This window comes from Arctopsyche grandis, chromosome 8 (assembly GCF_051622035.1).
Source record: "Arctopsyche grandis isolate Sample6627 chromosome 8, ASM5162203v2, whole genome shotgun sequence".
Lineage (NCBI taxonomy): Eukaryota > Metazoa > Arthropoda > Insecta > Trichoptera > Hydropsychidae > Arctopsyche > Arctopsyche grandis.
In genome coordinates, this window is record NC_135362.1 from 31,905,683 (window position 1) to 31,930,165 (window position 24,483).

A 24,483-nucleotide genomic window follows, 5' to 3' on the forward strand; every position below is an offset into this window, starting at 1 on the left:
TTTAATATGCTATGGATATCCACCATTGGGGTGCATCTATCGTTTTATTTTTTTGATTAATTATTTTTTATAGGAGCTAGGAGCCGCCAAACATCTATAAAATCGCCTCTTTTTTACACCCACAAAACGAGTCCAGCGTGCTTATTTAACGGTTGATTTAAAAAAAATACGCCGATAGATGCACAGAAAGTATTTTTCTCATACCGATGGTGAAATTTTTTTAAAAATTGGTCCAGTTTTGGAGAAGAAAATAGGAGAATACGAAACCTCGATTTTGTCAATTTAAAATACGTTTTATCTGGTCGAAGCGCAACTGTCGCATTCACTCAATATATATATTGATAAATATATTGTTGCATTCACTCAATATATACATACACTCAATATACATATATATCGAAGAAAGGATCGGTAACAAAATTAAGGTTTCGGGTGTACAGCCCTCTTAAGGAGGTAAAATAATTTAATTATTTTTAAATAACGTGCCATTTAACTACATAAATGATATTATTACAATGTAATTGAATGCAAGGTATTTAATAATATAACTATAAGTTTTGCTGTCCAGAACATAACATTGAAAATTACTTTATCGTCTAAAAAATATAAATTTCAAATAATATAAAATATATACGTATTCCATAAATAAATTGATAATATCAACAACTTACGTATATTATATGAAAATGTTATTTATATAAATATTTCAAAACACGAAACACGAAACCAAAATTTACTAAAAATAAAAGTCAAATTCTACCGACCGCTATACGCACGGACTATGTTGTATTTCTTGACCAAAATGCAATGCGAAACTGAAACGAAATGTGATTGGCCATCGTGGGTCAAGTGTGGGGGGGTGAATGCGATAGCATGTAAATTTTACGTAAGTCTCATGCTAGATCGGTTTGACTATAGTATGTACATATATATGTATGTAATATCCAAAGAAGTATCCCTGGAGAAATGTGTAAGTGGCAATGATTAATAATATTCCTTTCCTTTTGGTTTACTTTCCTTTATTAGAGCTTTAAAGTGGAATAGGGACTGCCGTTCGTGTTGCGCAGTGAAACTGGTCATATCACTGAACTAGTAATGAGCTGATAACAGCTATACAAAGCTAAATCTAACTGACCGTAGCCCTCTATTAATAAATATAATATAATACTGTAGCATATGTTAAAAAGAGCCGCCGCTATAATTGGTTTTCGAGGATTATCTCCAGGCTAAGTGCAAGTAGGCTAAATAATGACCACCGAATTGGCTTAGTAACGGCACCCGGTCCCTTCTCAGAACTGACAGCGATAGCGTGGGACTGAGTGTCGTAGGAATGCATATCCGGGTACATGCCTAAACAATAGGGTAGTGACCGGACGTCGAAGATGCAGGGAGCGACCTGTCCTTTATAAACGGGTACAAGGCATTCTGGACGGAGCACTAGCTGTGCGTGCAATAAATGCTGTGAAGCGACTTTGGCCTTTTACTTGGATCCTCCACCCACCCCTACGCAACAATATATTTAAGTGGGGAGTGGCCATAACTATATGAAGATTGTCCAACCCCACTACAAAAATTCTGAAAAAAATTGTATTGAATATAAATCAGTTGGGGAGCGTTCTAGTAAATGGTTCAACGGAGTATTAATGTAAATTCGTCCTCGGCGTATTATTTCCGTTTCCTCATTTAACGTGCGTCGTAACGTTTTATGTAACGTGTGCGTTCTCTGCGAGTTGTTCGTAACGAGTTGTCGGAAACTTTTTTACTGTCAGAAGTTTTTTGGTTCACTTTGGTGGTACACGTGTAAATAAACGCGTGCTAAACACACTGTGGTCTCGCACTTGTGAAACGCGACTTCAAAAATAAGACGCAAATATAAGTAAAAATAAGTGTCGTAAACAATCACGCTATCGTCTCTAAAAATTAGGTAAAAACCAATTTTTTTAAGACTTTTAAAATGCATCACATTTCAACAAAACAAATGTGTTTAATAGTCAACTGAATCAACAATCAAAACATATGTTTGAATAGTCAACTAAATCAACAATCTCAATGCATTAAGATTATAAATATAAGTATGTACATATGTATTATTAGAAGAGTGAATAAATAAAATTAATTACAATATTTCACCGTATATAAAAGCCATTTTTTTCCATACCAAGTCACCGTCTATTTTTGTTAAAGCATTAATCATTTTTATTTGAGTTTTGCGTTTCGATTTGGTAAAATGTAATTTAATGAATGGAGCATGCAAATAATCTCGAATTTATTTTCAGGTTCTCAAATTTCTTGAAATAAAAGCATCGAGTTCAAGCAAAACAATCCATTGGAAATACATTTTATTTTATTTTTCAATTAATCATGCACACTCGCCTAACAGATTGCTCCAAAGCGGTGAGTATACTAAACAGATTAAGACTCGAGAAATTATATATTACATATATTAAATACATAATTGTTACAAACATACACGTGTGAATCGAAACAATACCTGACATCTATGGTCAGATAACAAAAACATCGTATAAATACGATTAATAACATTTTTCATGTAACAATACGAATTTTTATATTCGATTAACAACCACAGAGACATCTATGGAGAGAAATCTGGCGAAACCTGAGATAACAATAACTCAAGATTTGCAATAGAAATTGGAGAGGAAAAGCCAATTTTACAGGAACCGTTTCAATGAAAATCAGAAAAATTTGGCAATTTTTGATAAGAAACGATCGACCTCGACAAACCAAGGTCTGCCCAACAACGAGACTCTAGTGAGAATCGAACCCGTGACACCTTGCACGAAAGAATACAACTCTCACTACGAGACCATGCTGCTGATTCACACTCTCCACACATAAAATACGTGTACAAATTAAGTATACATGAATTGTACTAACTATTTAGAATCGTAGACATACATATGTATTATAGAGTATAAAATTTATATAATATTCTCCATTCAATATCGCGAAACCTATAAGAATACATATATGCACATATACCAAATTACAAATTAATTATACCAAAAAAAAATCAAGGAAAATTTTACATTTTCATTTCATATTTTCACCACAAAATTGGACACGTACATATGTGGTTATGTATTCAAATATCGAATATTGGAATTTAAAACTATAGGTTTGATTACACATTTATTATTTACTAACTAAAGTCGGTCAACATACAATACGAAAAAACTAAAAATTATGTACGATATTGAATAAAAATTTCACAAAATGTATTATATTACATATACGAATGTATTGATAAAGAAATATGCACACACACTAGACTGGAACAGAAAATTAAAATTTTTAGTCTGCCAGGAATATGTAGGTATAATATAATGAAAATGTTTGTGATATAAAAAATACAGCGCATTTGCAAAAAAAAAATTACGAACATTCCTATCCACGTACGAACATTGAAAAATTATACAGAAAATAATTGTTTTGTGTTTATTTATTTTGTACCAATAAAAAACAATTTCGAGAATTTTCCAATATAAAAGTAAAGTAAATAAAAAACAAGAAACAATATATTTTCAATACGTATTACCATTGCATAATTAATCACCGCACGTCGATTATACGCGGCATTCGAGCATTGAGCGAACTCACGCGCTTTTCCAGGAAAATCGCACAAAGTAGGACATTTGCAATCTCGGCATTTTCCGACACTGGCGCAATGGCCCCCCGGGGATACATTTTCCCGCCGAAAGATACGAACGCGCTAACGTCCGTCCGCATTTTTCCCAGAGCACATTTTCTGCATCACGAACCGAAGATAAGTACATATTTACAATACCTACTTCCAAAAGATACATATGTATATATACAGCATACTTTCGAATTTCCGGGCTCGGATTATCCGTGCATGAATTCAATTTTTCTTTAATAAAATAAAAGCATGTTTAAAACGATTGCCTTAAAGTTCTGTAGGAAAACTCTTGTACAAACATGCAGAGTCAAGGGCAAAGACCCAATTCGACTCGCTTTATAATTACGATCGCGAGCCCGTCGAAGCTTCCAGAAGGATGATTTCATCACTCAATCTTACACTGAACAACCTTGAGGCACAGCTGCACACTGATCTGTCTTCCATGTCCGTGGAAACTTCCAGAAGTATGATCTCGTCACCTGGAGACAAAGGATAACTTCGAGCTCCCGAAAGCAGGATGACATCACTCAACTAGTATATAATCCAGAACAGCAGACTCAGACGGTAGTTCAACAGTCCATCTATACTGATACCGATCAAAACACCTTCTCGCGACCTAAAGTCCATTTACAATAGCAATGTCTGCAGACGCAAAATGTAAATATAACGGATAATCGAGGGTATACTGAATGTATATTGGAAATAATTCTTGCGGCGTAGAGTGGAAGCGAGATCACGCTCCCCGTTCCTAAGTGGACATGATTAAAATAATAGACCGGATCGGATCGATTATGCATCGGTGGGAGGGTGGCGGGTGGTAGGGTGGATTTAATCCGACGGATGGACGGGATTAATGGCACCCTTTCGGGCCATCCCGCCCCCTCATGGTCGACCGCCCCAAAACCGAAGGCAAAGGCCGACCGCGAAAGCTCTACGTGAGAATAATTAAGCAGTCATATTTGCAAAAGCTCCACCCGTACGAATTTCACCCCTTTTGAAGGCGAAACAAAATTAAAAACGACGCAATATTAAATTTGAGCGTGAACGAAAATCAATTTGGGAATCCAGACACGTTCGGGCACAATTATTTTTAGTCCTTTTTCGTCAGTCAGTTAAAGTGTGCAATTTTTTAAATTTCCGGCAATTAGATTCAAGCCCTAATTTAGAAAGGTTTTCGAATATTTCCGTGGTTGATTATGTATGCAAGTCATCAAGCCAACTAATTATTATTGCTTCAAAATGTCAATTTTGATCTCTTCAAAAGAATAAGTAATTTTACTATTGTAGCGTGGACGTGTAGACGGGTTTCTGAGATCAGAGTGAAAGATGCAGTAGCAGTGGTAGTTTATTGTTCTTGATACGTCAGCCTGCTAGCTTCAAATAAAGCACACAAATATCATTGGTCGACAAGCCGCGAGACCTTATTGGCTGTTGTATACAGTTTGTTCATACGTCAAGGCCTTTTTGGCACGAACGCGAGATTGATCAGATGATAAGTGCTAGTAAACCACGAGCATAAATCACTTAATTACTACGTTACGCTATTTAATAGTTGATACTGTTTATTTCATAATGTCAAAAAATGCTGTCAAAAGATTTCAAGAAAACATTGCTTAGTTTATGAATTGAGTAGAGCAGGTAGTGGCGCCTCCTGTAGATTTTTTTTGGAACTATGTATGTAAATCAAATGACATTTTATATGATTTACATATATATAAAAAAAATTGTATATTAATCATATTGTTTATCGTTTCAACTAACGTTGTCGAAAAATATCTAAATATAAATCTTTAAGAGGGCTGGACACTAGCACCTTGTCCATACAAACGTATTACACTTCTCCCTTCCTCAATTATGGGCACTAGAGAAATTATTTTTTAATATGCTATGGATATCCACCATTGGGATGCATGTATCGTTTTTTTTTTTTGATTAGTTATTTTTTATAGGAGCTAGGAGCCGCCAAACATCTATAAAATCGCCTCTTTTTTACACCCACGAAAAGAGTCCAGCGTGCTTATTTAGAAAATAAAAGTCTTTTAGAATACATATACATATGTATATGTATTCTGTATTCTATACATATACATATGTATAGGTTTTCTACAATAATTGAAATAATTTTCAAATACATATATAATTGGGCGTACTTCAAAAGTCCCCTCAATTGTATACGTATGTATACTGATTACAAGTGATTAATTCAAGGTTTTCGGAAATGGATACTTCACATATTCATATACAGTTTTAATTTATGTAATTATAAAACACTCTGAAACATTATTACCCTCGTGCTCATTGTCAAATATAATTAGACATAGTTAAAACGAGCGAATCAATACGGCGAAGACACTGTTGCCAGAAGTTTCCCTCGCCGTCTGTGCCGATTCGACACAACAAAGACAAACAAAACTCATTTGATACCCCAGGTGTATGAAGGAGTGGTACCCAGCACATCTACCCGAAGGTATTGTGCCGGTAATTTTAATAAAATTGTCAAAAGCTTCCTCCGTTCGCAAAATTGATACGGCAAAGAAGCGAGTGAGCGGGCTGATACCGTACAAAAGACAAAGTTCCACACCACTCACTCTATTCATTATCTGAAAATCTTAAGTAAACTCTTTTGTCTCGGACGAAGAGCTCTTCCTCTCTCTCTCTCTCCATCTCGACACCGAAGGCGATGGCATAATTAGATGGTGAGACTCGCTTCTACTATCCCAGCTCTAATAGACATGGAAAACGTATAATGGAGGAACCAACACCTGCACTGGAGCATGGAGCAGCTCCATGGTGACGCAACTTTTCGTCAAATATGTACGCCAAACATTATCCAGGTAATTTCTGCTCAAACTCCATACAATTCATATGAATAATTTAATTCTTCAAGTATGAACGGTAACTGCTCCAGTCTCCGTTGGATGAAGACAAATTTCCTTAGAGAACCATTATTAATTCAGAAAATGCTCTACAATAGCAACTTATTTATGAAAATATTTGATGAAAGTATACTACTATCATATTATATAACTTATTCAAATAAAATATACAAATTGAAGCATTTTTTTCATATATTTTTCTGTCACAAAGTGAAATTTCTTTAACCCCATAACAAAATGGTTGACATGTTGTCAAACTTACTAAATTACCGAAATAAGTAGTTGAATCTGTATTATTTTAGTTAATATTATATTATATTATTACATTTTGTACCAGGAAGGCCTTAAAGGTAAATCCCAATGCGCCTTCCTGGCCAATTACAAACGATACCGCATTTTTATTATACAAGTCGCTGAATTACGAGACATCTATGAATTGTGTATATAAATTTCATTTTATATTAATCATACTCAAATAGTAGTGACATAGTAGGTAGGAAGGATTTCAGCCAATTTTTAATCGGGAACCGTTTCAATAATGAAATCAGAGAAAATTGGCAAACTCTGATAGGAAACGATCGACCTGGAGTCACAAATATCCAGGTCTGACCAGCAGCACTACAGATATACTAAGAATAAATTATTTTCAATCGAGGTCAACTCATGGGATCGAACTCGGCGCCTCTCGGTGTTGGGCAGAAGCTTAACGACCGAGCGATGCTGCTGGCTAATGTAGAAATCAGCAGCGTGGACTAGCAGTTAGCATATTATGCTTTCGAGCGGAGTGGTCACGGTTCCATTCCCACTAGTAGCTGTTGGCCAGACCTTGGTTCTGATTTTCATTGAAACGGTTCCTGTAAATTGGCATTTCCTTTCCAATCTCTCTTTCAAATCTCAAGTTATTCAGCGTCTTTAAGTTCGGCAAAATTTATGTAATAAAAAGCTCCAAAAATGTCTCCATAGATGTCACTGTGAATGATGTTTATTAATTCACATTGCACAAATGATTGTATCGATTGTATTGACGTATTATATCTGTATTAGTACATTCGTTGTTTTGGAGGGATCTGTATGGGCGAGTGTAAAAATAAAATAAATATAAATGCAAGCTTTGAAATGAAGGAAATATTTGAAATAGTTTAAAATGAAAATTGAAAACTAAAATGAATTCTTTCATTCACATATAAAAGAAAACGAGACGAGGACTGGTTTATTGACGGAAAACCGTCCAAATACTTTATATAGTACATAAATAGACACTGCTTACGATTCCATAATATAATATTATTCAGATTAAGCAATTACACAATGGCAATTAAGATGAAATTAAAAGTGAACACAGTTGGAATAAATTTGCAAATTAGGCGGGGCTCTCCCTAATGACTGTTTAAATTTTAAACTTTTAAACAAACTCGACTTGAGCAATTTGTTTTGCTTGATTTAGGAGTGCTTCCAAATTAGCAGACCAATGCCATTAATATTATTATATAATTCATATTATAACCCTAAGATTATACTGTGCTATGTATATACATACATAAATCTAAGTATAATATTCTGATAGTGGATTTAAGTCGATATATCTTAACGAGTTGATGATGATGATGGCGGTGGTAAAAAATTGATTCTATTTCCATGTATTCATTTGTTATTAAAACGCAATTTCACTACAAAAAAGCGATAAAATCCCTTGAATGATTGCTAAAGTTTTATTTTCATTCGAAATTAATTGCTGACGAGTGATTCAAATCTAACGGCCGAAAAAAATAAAATATACCGTTGCTTTATAAGACGTATCATTCGCTAATGAAGCACATTCGCACAACGACTTGATGATAGTGCAGATTAAAACTGGAAATCGTCGGGTTAGTTCATTAGCAGAAGAGAGCACTTAAGATGCAGTTTGGATTAAGCAATAAATCGTATATATATAATATATAAAAACAACATTCTTAACGATAGCAGAGTAGATGAAACGAAATGGTAATTTCCAAAGTTTGCACTGCTTTAATTTGTGGCAATTTTTCTCAACCACGTTAGAAGAGAATAAAAACGGATATAAAAGGTTTCCGTATGCAATTTTACGTACCCACTCGTAGGTTCATTAAAATAAATTGGATAAGATGTAGGAAACTGTTGGATAGAATTAATTTTCCTATGCTTTCGGTCGCCAAGAGAGCTTACGAGGCTAGCCGTCGTCGACAATTTAGTTTCAAAATCAAAACCATAAGCACTTTCTTCCAAAATTAATATTAATACTCGACTCGAAACAGCTCTAATTACAGTATTCGGTTCGACGTCTGGCAATATAACGGTTGGAACTTTTGTGCCGAAAGTTTAACACATCTGACGCAGTTGGCGATGAAGTCTACACAAGTACATAGAAGTTAAAAAGCAAACTTACCCACGAGAGTAATTACTCCAGTGCGAATAATCCCAGTGACAGTATGCTAAAAGAACCTCACATATACACATATGTGTAGGTATATAGTGTTAGCACATTAGCAACGAGAAAGTAATTGAAAAAAAAAAAAAACGTATCGTGCTACCTTCAACAACAACTAAGAGAATAATTGTTTGCAGGGTGCAATACGTGGAGAAGTGCTTTTTAATCTCGTGGATGAACTGGCAATTATCCCACACCACTTTACAAAGACAAAACGAGTATTAACCGTAGTGAATCCTCGAAAAAAAAAACCATAATGAATTTCGCTAAAGCTACGTTTCGCTTCCAGCACTTAAAATTTGATTAGTCTTGGTATAGACTTCCCCTTTTTATACATTTTGCTTCCCCTTTATACATTTTATTCGCACGAAATGGACTCTAAAAGTATTGCACACCTTGATCTTACATACCTCGTATATACAGGTTGACTCTGAGCCTTTAATAGATTCAGCAAAAAGAAACGATCAATTCGAAAAAACCCGATGAAAAAGCACATTAATACAAAAATAGCTAGACTTTTCAAAACTAATAGAAATTGAATTGCAACTGATATCAAAAATATTAAAATATCATAATTTTTATGTACATATATAGCCAGGGTTTGCTCGTAGTACTTGCTTTAATTGCTTACTTGACACTATGTACTTAATACGAGTATATTTTCTTATTTATTGTACATAGTTTTATACCTAGATATGTATATATTTGTGTCCCATATAAGTTGACGTTTCTGTTTATACCAGGGCTGTGGAGGATTCAGAGCATTCCAAGCGGAGTCAGAGTCGTAAAAAATAAACCGACTCCGACTGCTTTTAATTTGTTTCTTTAATTAATAGTATTACGATATGCGTCAACTAGAGTCTCCAATTTTATTGAAGTAAATCTAAATAAATATTAATTTAATTCCTTTACGAAAATCATGATTTTAATTTACATTATTAATAAAATAGTTTAATTACACGAATTCTGATGTTTTGTAGCAAAACCGATTTTTTCCACCGTCTCATTCTTTTTTTTTTAATCTGATTTTCTACATTGATTTACTTGTGTACGAAATTCATACACATACACTATGCATGTAATAATTGTATATTTATACCCATTTCATTACCAATAATTCAATATTATACGTCTTAAATCTTACTAGCCCTGGTTTTTACACATCAAATCGTCATTCAGAGGTACTTATGGGCAAAGTCTAATAAACACAGTTAGGGGGGAGGGGGTTGTTTGGAAGCTTATTAAATAATAATATAAAGAATACAATGATTGAAAATGTGCTGCAAAGGGGTATCAAAGAAGAAACGAATCACAGAAAGCTTCTTTGAAACATCAGCAATAATTAAATCGAATCTGTTTTCATAGTTACCATTCAGTACTTGCATTGTACAGTTATGTGAATATGTTTTACCAATTGTCGAAGAAACAGAAACGAACATTTACAAAACCATGTAACTTAAAAAGAATTTTTACACGAATCTTTTAGATATATTTCAGAAGGACTTCTGATCGATTGCCTCTCATAAGGATGAGTCGTGAATCATCCTGTAGCAATAATACACATCCGTATACACAAGGGAGTATATAAACATACATATATACATGTAGTGAAATAGATGCGTTTGGGGCGCTGTACAGGAGTGAATAAAACATAAATAAGGATATGGGCGAGGAGAGCGTGCAAAAGGAAATGTAATTTGTTCGGTCCGGGAAATATTATGGCGTTGTTTAGGCCGCACAATACTATTCTCGTTTCGCATTGTGTCCGAATAATTCGCTTCCGGTCTTGTCACGCGTGCTCTTTCCTATATACATATGTATATACAACATATGTATACAACACACGTCTTTCCAAAACCTACACAACACTAAAATACTACCCAAGTACTTTCAAAATATCGATTATATATGTACATATGGTTCAACTCATATGGGACACGCTCTCCTTGCTAGGGAGAAGAATTGATTCAAATATCAGGTCAGTCGATACGTTCGTGCGCATTTTCAACATGCACGGGATTTGCGATGACTCATAACTAAACCAAAAAGATTTCGAACCTGTCAAAATTTGTCATCGCTTGACTAATGTATTAGTCAGTCTGTCACCAATTTTCGTAAACATCGGACGCATATTAGTACCCATAAGAACTGTATAAGAGGTAAGTAAAAATCAATATCGATAACCAATACAAACGTGCTGTTTTATACTTTTTATTTTCGTGTGGCGAATCTGCCAGATCTGCAGCGATAAAAATTAATAGTGTGTTACATGGTGAAAATACTATCAGTGTAAGGACTGCCAGAAATGGTTTAAAATTTTTAAAGTTGGAAAAAGCGGCATTTATGATGAATTCCGTTTAACGATAACGATTTCTTAAAAATCTTGTGGAGTCAGAGCCACAATTAACAGTGGATCAGATCGAAGAAAAGATGGATTCATCTCAGGGAACAGTCTTTCGTCATTTTTCATTTAAACATATCCTGTCCGTTATTTCACTATTTAAAAATTTCCTGAAAATGCACACTAACTTATAGTCTGATCTGATAGAACATACTAAATTGAAATCAATGCTACTACCTTTAAGAATATATGATATAATGTGATGTGATTATTTTTTGAGTGTTCAGGTGACGGAAAAGCCTTTCTATTTTCAACTTTCCACTTTGTGCGCTGGAGAAAATGTGTCAAGAGTGAGGTTGAGCCCAGCCTATAGATACACATCTCCGCTGGAAAATAATTAATTACTGAGCCTTTAACATTAGAAATATTTATTATGCTAGGATAGGAATGTTCTAGTTGCATCTAGGCTAAAAAAGTTCCTTCCAAATTTATTTATAATTTCAGTCTACAGTCAGTCTTCATAATATACATATTTATTTTTTCAATTAATCATGCACCCTCGCCTAACAGAGTGCTCCAAAACGGCGAGTGTGCTAAACAGACTAAGACTCGAGAAATTATATATTACATATTCTGCGCGCGCACATTAATACGGGAGGAAAAGCCTATTCCTCTTGTTCCTGTTGTATCCTGCTCGCGCAAATTAAATGAGTATGTACGTCAGTATGTACCGTTTACCATGCATCATTTTTTTTTGATCTTTCGACTTAAGATCTTTCGATTTTCGATCTTTGCCTTCCGATATTTGCGTTTTCTGTCATTTAACATTCTGTCAAGTCACGTAGACCCCTGCTGGCTACATACATATACAACTCGATAAGAATATTTTTTTAAAAGTGTAAAAACCCCACGTAATTTTCAAACATCCCCGATGTATGATCCAAACTTTATAGAATTTTGGGGAAAAAATGCAAATTTCCGGATTAAAAAGTCAGAGTTTGATAGGTGAGATCGGGTCGAATTAGCGTTACCTCTTCATGGCGACACACGACGAGGAGGACAAAGGATATTTAAGCACCGGATAATCTGAAAGGGTCTCTGTGACATGGAATACCATGTTTGCTTAATAAGAGCAGTGCAACGCGGACCCAACTCAGTGTCACACAGGTTAGGCGTTCGCCGAATAACTAATGACACCTCCTTCGTGCTCGCCCGAATACGTCGATAACTGCCGTTTATTTTCCCAATCTCTCGTCTTATTTTACACGATGTATACCCTCGTTGAAATTCCGTTAACGATTTAATTCCAGAGAGTGTCGCCGTTGAGACATGCAGAGTGCGATATGACAAACGGAATGTATTAAAATGAGTGTGCGCTCCACAACACGCACGTTTCCAGTGCTTTGAGTAAGCGAAACTCAAAGCGAAACATTCGGACAAACTAGATATATAAGTATGTACATATGTATTATACAACCAGCAGCGTGGAATAGTGGTTAGTATATATCCTTTCAAACATAATGGTCACGGCTTCGAATCCCACTGGTTGCTGCTGGCCAGACCTTGGTTTGTGACTCCGGGTCGATCGTTTCCTATCTGAGTTTGCCTGTTTATCTGATTTTCATGGAAACGGTTCTAACAAATTGGAAACCTTTACCAATTTCTTGCAATTTTCGAGTTTTCAGCAATCTCGAATTTTGCTGAATTGTATACAAAATGATGCAAATTTACAAATTTAACTGTAGATGTCTATATGGATTAATTTTTACTTGACATATATTTACTTTGTATAATATTAATAATACTTGTATCACACGTACAATGTTTCATATATAAAATAAAAAGTTCCGAAAATGTAAATTTATTAAAAAAATTTCAAAATGTATCCATAGATGTCTCTATGATGCTTCTTTAAAATTATTCTATGTATATCGATGTTTGTAATTGGCCAGGAAGGCGCATTGATCCTTGTCAGGCCTTCCTGGTATACATATGTACATATGTATGCAAATATAAAATATGTAAATATATAGAATTTAGAATGTGCATTCCGAACTAAATACTGTTTAAAGTGAATAATCACAATTCAAGTTTTATGAAAAATTCAGATACATTTTAAATTACACCTATAAATGTATGTATCATATTTTATATAAATACATAAATATCGCATCTATAAATACATATGTGTATTTATGTACATATTTTTTCCATATTACTTATGTATTTCTCAATAGTTGTCATTTTATTCTATTTTTATATTATTCATGCATTCTGTTACAAAGTATTGTGTAATGACCTTTATTTTGAAAATTTTGTATTAAATAAATATATGCTATCCCTGAAAATTACATATGTATATATGTACATATATAAAATACATGCTAAAAATACGACTCTCTAGTCATGAGTATAATGTAAAGAGACAATATTTTATTTCAATGCTTAATATTATTTTAAGATATAATAAGAATGGACCAAAATAGAAGATGGAAAAATGTCTCAGTAGACTGAGACATTTTTCTATTTCTATTTTGCTTCTGAATTGAATAAAAAGGAATCGTGATGTTGTGGGTTTCATAAAATACTTAAAATACATTTATTATTAGAATAATAAATGTTTTTAAGTATTTTATGAAACCCACAACATCACAATAATAAATGTATTTTATGTATTTTATGAAACCCACAACATCACGATTCCTTTTTATTCAATTCAGAAGCATTATTTCAATTTAGAGATAGTAGGAAACACTGTTTTGATATTTAAAGAAATTATTTTAATAATATACATACATACAGATGTAGGCTGTGCAATCATATGTATGTATATAATTAGGCTTCAGTTAATATGAAGTAATAAAATTTTACATTTACATATATAAACAAATCGTGGAAATAATATGTAGACGATAATGAATTCATTTTCCAAATGACAAGATTCCTATCAAGATCATGAATCACACAATACGAAAGTTTGTACCAAACTATAAATTATAGTTCCATTTTAATTACATTGTTCGAGGGCGGTCGAGCCTGTATCCAATTTCACAGACGTCTTTTTTTCTCGTATAGAAAAAGCGGAATACTGATGGTACAACATTACATACAATGTCTCGTCTACGTGAGCAATTCCAATGGTTTAAATAGGAAAAGGCAGGGGGGAGAGTTTTAAAAAAAGGGCATCACTGTCAAAAGCAGGCGATACTTGACAATGGCGGCCCGACTAATTTTCGTATTAAAAAAAAATCCATAGGTGGCATTCAATAGAATGCAGTTTTTTTAAATCCAAATCGAAGGTTCGAATCCCGGCAGCGAGTATCGGAGCAATCACGGCTAATTGGAATGAAACCAATCTAGAAAAATACCGACCGATTCAGGAATAAATTCAAAACGTTCCATACACATGTACATCTTTATAGAATATTTCTATACGAATTTTAATTAGCGGTGAGTGTAAATTGCCCGCGCTTTTCCGCCGCGGAAAATCTTCTCGCCTGCGGTGCGGTCGGATGGTGGGGAAAAACACGCATAAATAAGACGCTCGTCTGGCGAAATATGTACAGGTGCGCGCCGGGGACCACCGCTCCAGGGCGCCAGTTGACAAATTTATGCATGAGAAAAATACCGGATAGCCCGCCACCTTGCAGCGCAAATGTACGAGAATTTCCAAGTGTTATTTGTGAAAATCGTCTCGTTTATTTTGCTTCCGATCCGTGCGCGAAATGAAAGTGCATTTCATCGCTAATACGGAAAATTTTCCACACCTTGCGGATGAAATGTGTATTTCGAAAATAAACTCAATTTATGTACACACACAGTATAAACGTGGTGGCATTGTTAAATAAAATTTATTTGTTTATTTAAATTTTGGATCAATGTGGAATACACTGTCATTTTGCAAATTAACTATAAATCGAGACTGTTGTTCATTGTTAATTGACAAAAATATTAATGAACTGACAGACTATCAATGAGCTTATTTTTACCACATTTATACAAACAGTATAAATATATTACCTTATTTTTATCGACAGTATATATAACCTTATTTTTACAATTTCAAAATCAAATTCAAAATTGTCAAAAATACAATTTCTGCTTTCTTTTTATTCACACAAATTTGACAGACACATTTATCAAACAGATACGTATATTAAAATACACATACTCCTTGAATTTAATGTGAATTGTGAGGTGGTTGGGGAGAGGATAATTTATTTAACGAGCAGAATAGACAAGTGGTTAGCATATAATGCTTTGAACAGAGTGGTCACGGGCTCAAATCCAACTGGTTTCTGTTGGCCAGACCTTGGATTTGTGGCTCCAGCTCGATCGTTTCCTATCAGAGTTTGCCAATTTATCTAATTTTCATTGAAAGGGTTCCAACAAAATGGCAATTTTACCCATTTTCTTGCAAAATCTCGAGTTTTCAGCAATCTCGAATTTCACTGGATTGTATAAAATGCTACAAATTTACAAATTTGACCATAGATGTCTCTGTGGATATTAATTGATATGTATTTATGTATGTACTTTGTATAATACTGTTATAATAATATTTGTGTAAAATTGTACAATGTTTTTGGTCAGGAAGGCGCATTGAGTTTAGGCTGATATAAAGTTCTATAGTTCTATGATCGAATTAAATATTCTTAAAACCGTGACTGCATCATACAACAATAAGGCACACGAATTGCATCCCACGAGCATGATGTAAAATATCAATATTTACAAAGGCAATTTAACTACGTAAATAAAGAAATAAATAAAAAAAATATTTTTCAAAAATAAATTGTCAAATATACATACATATGTACATACAATATTAGTTCTTTAAATAGTATAGTAAGGAGGTTCTAGGACACTTACCCCTTAGACGCATACCCCCCGGACAGATACTCCAGGTCAAAAACCCCCCCTCGTAATGGATAAAAGTATTTCAAAAAATTGACAGTATCTTTAATAAAAAGTCACTATCAATGCCAATTTATTTCAGCCAGAAAAATACGGATTCAGAAAAACAGATATTAATAATAAATATATCAGATTATTTATAATCAATCAATAATCAATAATAAAAAAAATCAGTAATAATAATTATATAAAATATACAAAACTCCAAAATAAATTGTATTTTAATATTTTTTTCTTTTCCTTCGATTTTACAAATTCATCATGGATAGTCTAAAAATATTTAAAATATAATAATAATAATATAACAACAATATATACTTCTATTAAAATTTACTTTCAATACCACAGAACGCAAACGCTAACCGGCAACTAAAAGTCTTTTAAATTGTTTATTCTATTTACAACAATAGATTGAAGTTAACAATTGTATATAAATTGAAATTCAATATGCTCTACTACACTTAATTTATTCTTATTTATGACTTTACTTTTGTATTAATTATTAATTATTTATTAATATTTTTAAACAATTTTTACCCATGGCGAGGGTTATTTGCAGGGGGGTTAATGTCCAGGGGGTTTTTGGCCGGGGGCGTACGTGTTCAGATACCTAATAAGGATATGTTTTTAAATACAGTAAATCGAGTTAACTAAGTATAGGTACGATATTAACAACAGTGAGTATTACATTCGCAAGCTCGTTGAACCAAGTGGTAAATTGTTCAACATAAAATATAATAAAAACGACATTCGAACGGTCGAGCGTACGTTCATGAATTTTATTCGAGTAGGTGGACGCGATAAGAGTCGGGACATTGGCGCTCCAGGGGTTCCGAAACTTTTCTCAGCGAGAGTCCTCATCCCCCATCCCCTGCCATCCCCCTCCAACCATACCCTCCGCACGTTGCCGTACAGCCAGACAGAATCGGGCATGCATTAATAATGCCGTCGTGTTTTCCGGATCTGGTGGAAATAAAACCGGCGAGAGCGAACCCTGGGTACGCGCGCACGTACGTACGTACGTGTGGAAAACGACGGAGGGGATGGGGAGGGTAGTGACGGAGGGGAGGAGTGGTTGAAAATGCCGGGAAAGTCCATCCGTGTGAATCTGACGGTGGAAAATGGGCCGAAGTGGGCGATATGGCAAACGCCGGCCATTATTTCCAATACGGATCGATGTGAATCGGAACGCGAGCTTTTAATGCATTATATGCACTATCACGGAATATGCGCGCGAATTTTCAATGCAGACAATATTTTCTCAATACTCAATACTCCGACCATTGTTGCTATTCATTCTATTATATAGTTATACAAATACAAAATATACATATATACACAAATTTTGATCAACTTAGTGGTCATGAGTTCATTCCCTGGCCCGGCGTTGCTGGCCAGACCTTGGATATGTGACTCCAGGTGGATCGTTTCCTATCAGAGTTTGCCAATTTACAACGGTTCCAACAAATTGGCAATGTTTCCCATTTCTCGCCAAAAATCAAGTTTATCTCGAATTTGTTGATATATAAAATGCTGTAAAATATTTGTCCATAGATGTTTCGTTGTAACTTTTTATCGATGTTTATAATGGAAAGGAAAGACGAATTGGGGTAAGCCGTTTGGCCTATAAGTACATATATAGAATAAAAAAAAATTTTCGCATATTTTTACATATATAAATATAAAGATTATAAATTTGAAATGATATTCAAATAGTGGTGACATGGTGGGTATGATGGTTTTTGCCAATTTGATGGAGAAACCGCTTCAACAATGAAATCATATAAATTGGCAAACTCTGAAAGGAAACGATCGACCTGGACTCACAAATATAAAGTCTGACCAGCAGCATTAAAGATTATACTCGGAATATTTATCAGAGTTTGGTTCCAATAAATTGGCAATCTTTCCTATGTCTCGCAAAAATTCGAGTGTATCTCGAATTTGTTGATATGATTTGACAAAAGTGCTGTAAAATATTTGTCAAATTTGTCCATAGATGTCTCGTAGATGCTCGATAATAACTGTTTATCGTTGTTAAGTTAAGCCGTTAGGCCTATAAGTATAGAATACAAATAACTTTTCGCATATTTTTACAAATAAACTTATACATACATATATAATTATATGTATAAGTTTATAGGTAAAAATTTGAAATGTTATTCAAATAGTAGTGACATAATGGGTAGGATGGTTTTGCATATTTGATGAGGAACCGTTTCAACAATAAAGTCATATAAATTGGCAAACTCTGATGACAAACTCTATATGTGGGATACATAAATTGCCATGAAACGAAACACTTGAATTATTCCAGCATCTACAAACTTAAAATAAAATTGGATACAAATTCAAAAATGGACGCATAATATCTGTGCACTAAGCCATCGATATATGTATATAAATGTTTTGGAAGACCTTGCAGTCTAGAAACCACCAAATTTTGTATATTTACTGTACTATCTTAGATTGTACCAACATATATATGTATATGTATGTTGGTTTTGAAACAGATATATGACAACTGGGTGACGGAAAAGTGGACGAGCAAAAGTCAAAGAAAATTTCAAGATCTTTTTAAACTGATTAATACCTACATACATACATACCAGTTAGTAGACTAGTATTTTAATAAAGAAAACGTTGTTTAATTATTTTGGTTTATATAGTATAATATATGTACATATATTTACTACATACATACTTGTGCTATTATATTATGTTTGTGTTATAGTGCCAATATATGTAATAATAATAAACATTGCTTAATTGCCGTTGAGGTGATAACAAGTGGTGTGGGCGTGACAGTACAAATTTTCATTGAACGCTTTCCACACTCGAAATTTACATACACACATATTACACATGTACATATGTAACACAATAGAACGTATGTCGTATGTATATGTATATGTATAATGTACATACATACATAAGGTCGAAATTTCAACGAATTAATAACGCAATTTCATACATGTCGTCGAGACTATGAGAGCATTTTCCACTCAACTTATCATGCGTGTTAGCATTTGTGGAAAATGTTCCACATCAAACGCGAAAAACCCTAGAAAAGCGGTCCTTTGCAAAATTTTAATTGCAATCCTCGATTATGTACATATACTTTCCGACGAAAACAACAACAAATTTATATAATATAAACGGGATCGTGCATTTAAAAATAAAAAAAACAATTTACATTCTTTGATGTTGATCTTAATAACATTCAATTTTTTTTTTATTATTTTAGAATTAAATTTCTCTCAAACATGACTGCTCTTCCAAGAAGCCTACTTATTGTACAATTTCAATGACTTGTAGTCATGTAAGGGATATGTGAGACTCGGCCACTGACACCCGTCCCGACACGTGTGTGCTTGACGAGATACGGTCCATTCGGGCATATAGCTACTACATACATACATACATATATATAACTTGCGGCGATTCTCAAATAGTTGGCCGCGAATACGAACCAAGTGAGTGGGTTAACAACGTCTATTGCGGTCTAGGATTAATGGTGATTGCTTGGGCCGGTCGCGTAGCACATTCATCGTTTTGGCCCGGCAAAGAATCAGGACCCTCCCCCTCCCCCCCCCAACGCAGGGTTAATGAAAATAGTCCAGGTGATTTTTACTTGCCACCGTTGTCTGGTGAGCCGAGACCAGATGAATTGCCTCGGCCCTGGAAGAATTACGAGAAAACTATCCCGTTTAAAAAACTCCCTGACGTTCCCTAATGGGAAAAGCTTGCTTTGACTCGTTCTATAAATCGGTCTTGGGTCAACTTAAAAAAAGAAACGTGCACGTAAATATAACAATACAACACCGATCGGTGTGTTTCGATTCTAAAAAGTGCTCTCAATAGTATAAAGTAATGTTGAAAACTTAAATCGAATACATTTTTCGACGTTAGCCAAGGTTTATTATAAGGCAAAACTAACCCAGTCGATGTCGTGAAATAGGGGTTTCAAAAGCCGTGCGAAAGAAAAGGCTGGATTTCGTTTTTTTTTACAAATAAAAAGCCAGTTGACGGTTTCAGAAAATTTTTTTTTTTTTAATCTAAAAAAATTGTAAATATATGTAAATATTATATTATGCAAAAAAATAATTGCTTATAAATTAAATTGAGTTATAAACATTATGAACTTCCATAAGATCATTATTATACCTATATATTATTATTACAAATGTTACAAATAATAAAATTTGTATTTTATATCACAGCTGTAAAATGGTAGATCTTGAATACGCACAAACACTTAAATGATTTAAATAAGCTACTATCAAGAATATATTAAGAAAATAATGTCTTTCCTCGTAGAAAAATTATAATCGTGGAATCGTGAATAAGAACACTGCTGAGATGAATTTGTGTTCGATAACGTAATGAACTATGAAATATTTCTATCTTTCAAAATTATCTTTACACATCTGTTTTAGTTTAACTTTAACTTGTCGAACCATTGTAATTTTCGGAAACGAATTCATAACAACTCCAGATCACGTTTTCTATACTTTTATACCAGAACACGAAAAAACTACAAATTACGAAAAGGCCTTGGGTAGGTTATTGAAAATACTTTCAATAACATTTTATTGGTTTATGACCTGGTCTTCGTCTATTACTAAATCTCAAAGCCACCGCTAAGTGCTATACTTCTTTTTGTTGTTCATACCTATAGAAATATACGCCTATTTCATAAGAAAGTTTGGATATACACATCATCATTGTTAGTTTTGAGGAAAAAAACATTAATTAATAAAGAAAACCTTAAAAAGCCGTTTGATCGAGCTAAAAAAGCCGGTTTTCGGTTTTGTGAAAAATGGTCGAAAAGCCGGCTTCTCGGTTTTGATTTAAGCCGCCTTGGAAGTCCCAGTCGTGACCATTTCGCTTATCCACTTGAAAATGCGTACTGGTAATATTCGACGCACGATTTTAATATGATTCAAAGTTAACGCGACAACGCAGCGTCCAAAAAGGGCTTATTTTTGCGGTCTTGTTCCAGAGAACCCCTCGTAATATTAGCATTACGTATGTATGTATGTATATGCAGGTATACATACATATCCACAAAACGCGTACAAGTCGTATTTCAGATGTAAAAATAGCGTTATATCAGGGTAATGTATGCTGACAATCCCTTATGAAAGATATGAATTTCGATGTGATGTATGGAAGCCAATAACGGGCGAGAGAGACCCGAGGGTGGGTCAATAATAAAGCGTTGTTGGGACACCCTTTCTTAAGAGGTTGGGGGTTTGTGGGTGGGTGAAGGGGGGGAGGGGGGTTCAATCACCGTGTGCCACCTGGCCCTTTGAGCTGGAGGGGCCCGACGACCGCAAAAGCCTTATTTTTCCCGGAAAAATCTCCTTACGGGGCATCATTAGACGGAGACAGGTCCTGAACAGGTAGAAGCGAAAATAGCACACTCGAGGTATAATACGTTGCCGAAGTAGCTTTTCCAAATGAAAAATAGACAATTTAAGCACCGCAGAGAGGATTTGAATTCATGTAAAAATTTTCTATTAGGATATCACACACTTTTATATACGTAAAGTGCACTTTATGAAAATAAACTTCAACTGACTCTCTATATGTACATATGTATAAAGAATTATGAAAAAAGTAATGAAAAGACAATTCAGAATAGGTTATGTATGTATGTATGTATGCTATTTAAAATGAATACGAGTTAAAAATTTAAATGTCGATAAAACTTTAACATTATATGTCGACATGTCGATAAAACATATTTGTTTCGTCTATTTGAAATACAAACATTTATAAAATATTATTTTATAATAATTGTTATTTCTTTGTAGTAATAATAATAATAAAATAACATTTTGTACTTCTAACAAACGAGCCGTTATATTTCAGTGCCAGAAACACTATTTCTGTTTGAGCGTAGTTTGTCAAAGATTATTTTTGCTTATTTATCTGGTAGCCTGGGCGCATCATTATTTTCATAATTGGATGTTATTTATGAATAAATTTTGATCTTATCTCTTTAATTCGGGCCTCACAAGAATATTTTGTATTCACGTACAAATGAGTCGTTGTATTTGAAAGTGGAGAAAGTCCAACTTCAGTTCCAAAAACACCATTTCTGTTTGACTTAATTTACAAATTGATATCACTTCTTAATATTCAATATGTCCAGAATCTCGGAAAAGTAGAAAAAACGTATTACAGGCCACCAGTGTATTTAAATATTGTTAAATGAAAAACATTATACAATATATAATGTTTTGCGAAATATTTTTCGAAATGAAGAAAAGTTGACGTACGACACTTTCAAATATAATAATGGCTTAAATATATAAATGGTAACTATTACCTTTTGCTAGGTACCTACGTATAAAATGATTCATCAGTGAAGTATACGTACATACGTAATGTCATTATAATTTTACATGCACACAAATGATTACGAATGAAAAACTAATAAAAACCTTGTAAAAGTGTTAATATTTATTTAAGATAATTGAATAGAATAGAATTTAATTTATTACATAGTAAAATAAAATGACCAAACCATACATACATAGTATTATAGAAACAGTTATAGGTTAATGATTATTTTTAATTGCTTCATATTTCTTTTAAGCACACATAATATTATCAAATATCTATTATATGTAATAATAATCATAATATCAGAATAAAATTCAGTTGAATCTAATAAAATAGAAGACGGCTCATTCAAATAACAATAATATACCAAATTATAATTTCAAATTTAATTTAATTTAACAAAAAAACAAAGGCGATAGTCCAATGCCAACATGGAAATTCAAATTCATCTACATATTATACCTTGCATTAGAATTTAACACGAAATAAAACAATCGATAAAACACGACAAGATAAAGATCCAGCACTAAAAGCTTTTCCACACATATACATATTACGTACATTAACGAAACGCGTTAAAATAAAACTTTTTTAACGATAACACTCACAATACGACAAAGTTTGAAAACTAATGTGTTTCGACGCAGACAGAACGACACTGAACCGGCAATGCCATGAACATACATTCCCTACATAAATATGTACATATATAAACATACACTATCGTATGACTAAATTTTGGGGTGTTTGCAAATAGCAGCGTGTGGAGACACGTGATCGACACGAAAAGAAACAGGAAACGTGCACCATCGAAAAAAAAAGGTATACGAGAGAGAGACAGAGAGAGGGGAGGGAAATCGTCCGATAAGGCCGGGAAAGCAGTTTCGACTTGAGGCTTTTGCGCTCTCGTAGATTTCCCATCGGAAAAGCGAGCCGGGGAAAAGTTTTATTATCTCGGCGGAGCGGGGATGAAACAAAGCGCTCATCTGGGCGTCGGCGATATCGCGGATGAATACTCAATTGGCGCCAACCAAAGGTGAGCAACACCAAAAGAGGGGAAAAAAATAACAAAACCATCCGAGAAACGATGGTCAGCTATGTACAGTATACACACAAAGGAAATATGTATTACAAGGAGGAAAAAAAAAACAAACGTGATAGCAAAAAAAAGAAAAGAAAAAAGGAAATGTAAAACTTTAGCGGTTTCGCTGACTAGACATACACACGCAGGTATAAGAAAGTTCTGACATGTTCGTAATATTCGAAGGTGAGCTTTTCGCATACGCAGATGATTTACGTCGGAAAGAATATCAATTTTATATGCGCTAGAACTATTTTTACATTTCTGCCGCACGTTTTGAAAATAGAATACGTCGGCATATTTGTGATCATTGTTACGATTGCAAACAGTCCAAAAAGCCAGAGAAAACTTTCACTAAAACCATTTATGCCATTTTCACAAATATTTAAAATGTTCAACCGCAACCCATGTGTGAAGACACATCAGAGTGCCATAAAGATAGGCAAAGAGGCCAATAAAGCATCCTCCACCCCCCCCCAATAAAGGGTCCTCCGATTATGTTATTCTGAATAGTAAAAAACCTCAGGTTAACTTTAGGCTCTTAAAAAAGCCTCCATTGTATTGAATCTATTATCTTGAACCAGTATCTATATACATATTTGAACCAGAATACTAGTTTTATTCATGCACAATCGTTAAATCTTAGACAGTACAGTTCAACCACTGAAAGTGCCTATATATGTATGCATATATTTTAATAATTAAGTTTGTACCAAAGTGGCATTAAAAGAGTCCCTAATACGCCACAATGGTCGAAAAAATATAGAGAGATGAGAAAAATAAAAATAAAAATATAGACGT

At 34.0% G+C, this 24,483-nt stretch overlaps 1 protein-coding gene across 6 annotated transcripts in view; it reads right to left on the reverse strand.

Annotated features, from left to right (window-relative positions):
* Pgant9 (polypeptide N-acetylgalactosaminyltransferase 9) overlaps nt 1–24,483 on the reverse strand; it is a 394,016-nt gene that overhangs the window by 16,848 nt on the left and 352,685 nt on the right. The gene's annotated exons all lie outside the window — the stretch shown is intronic.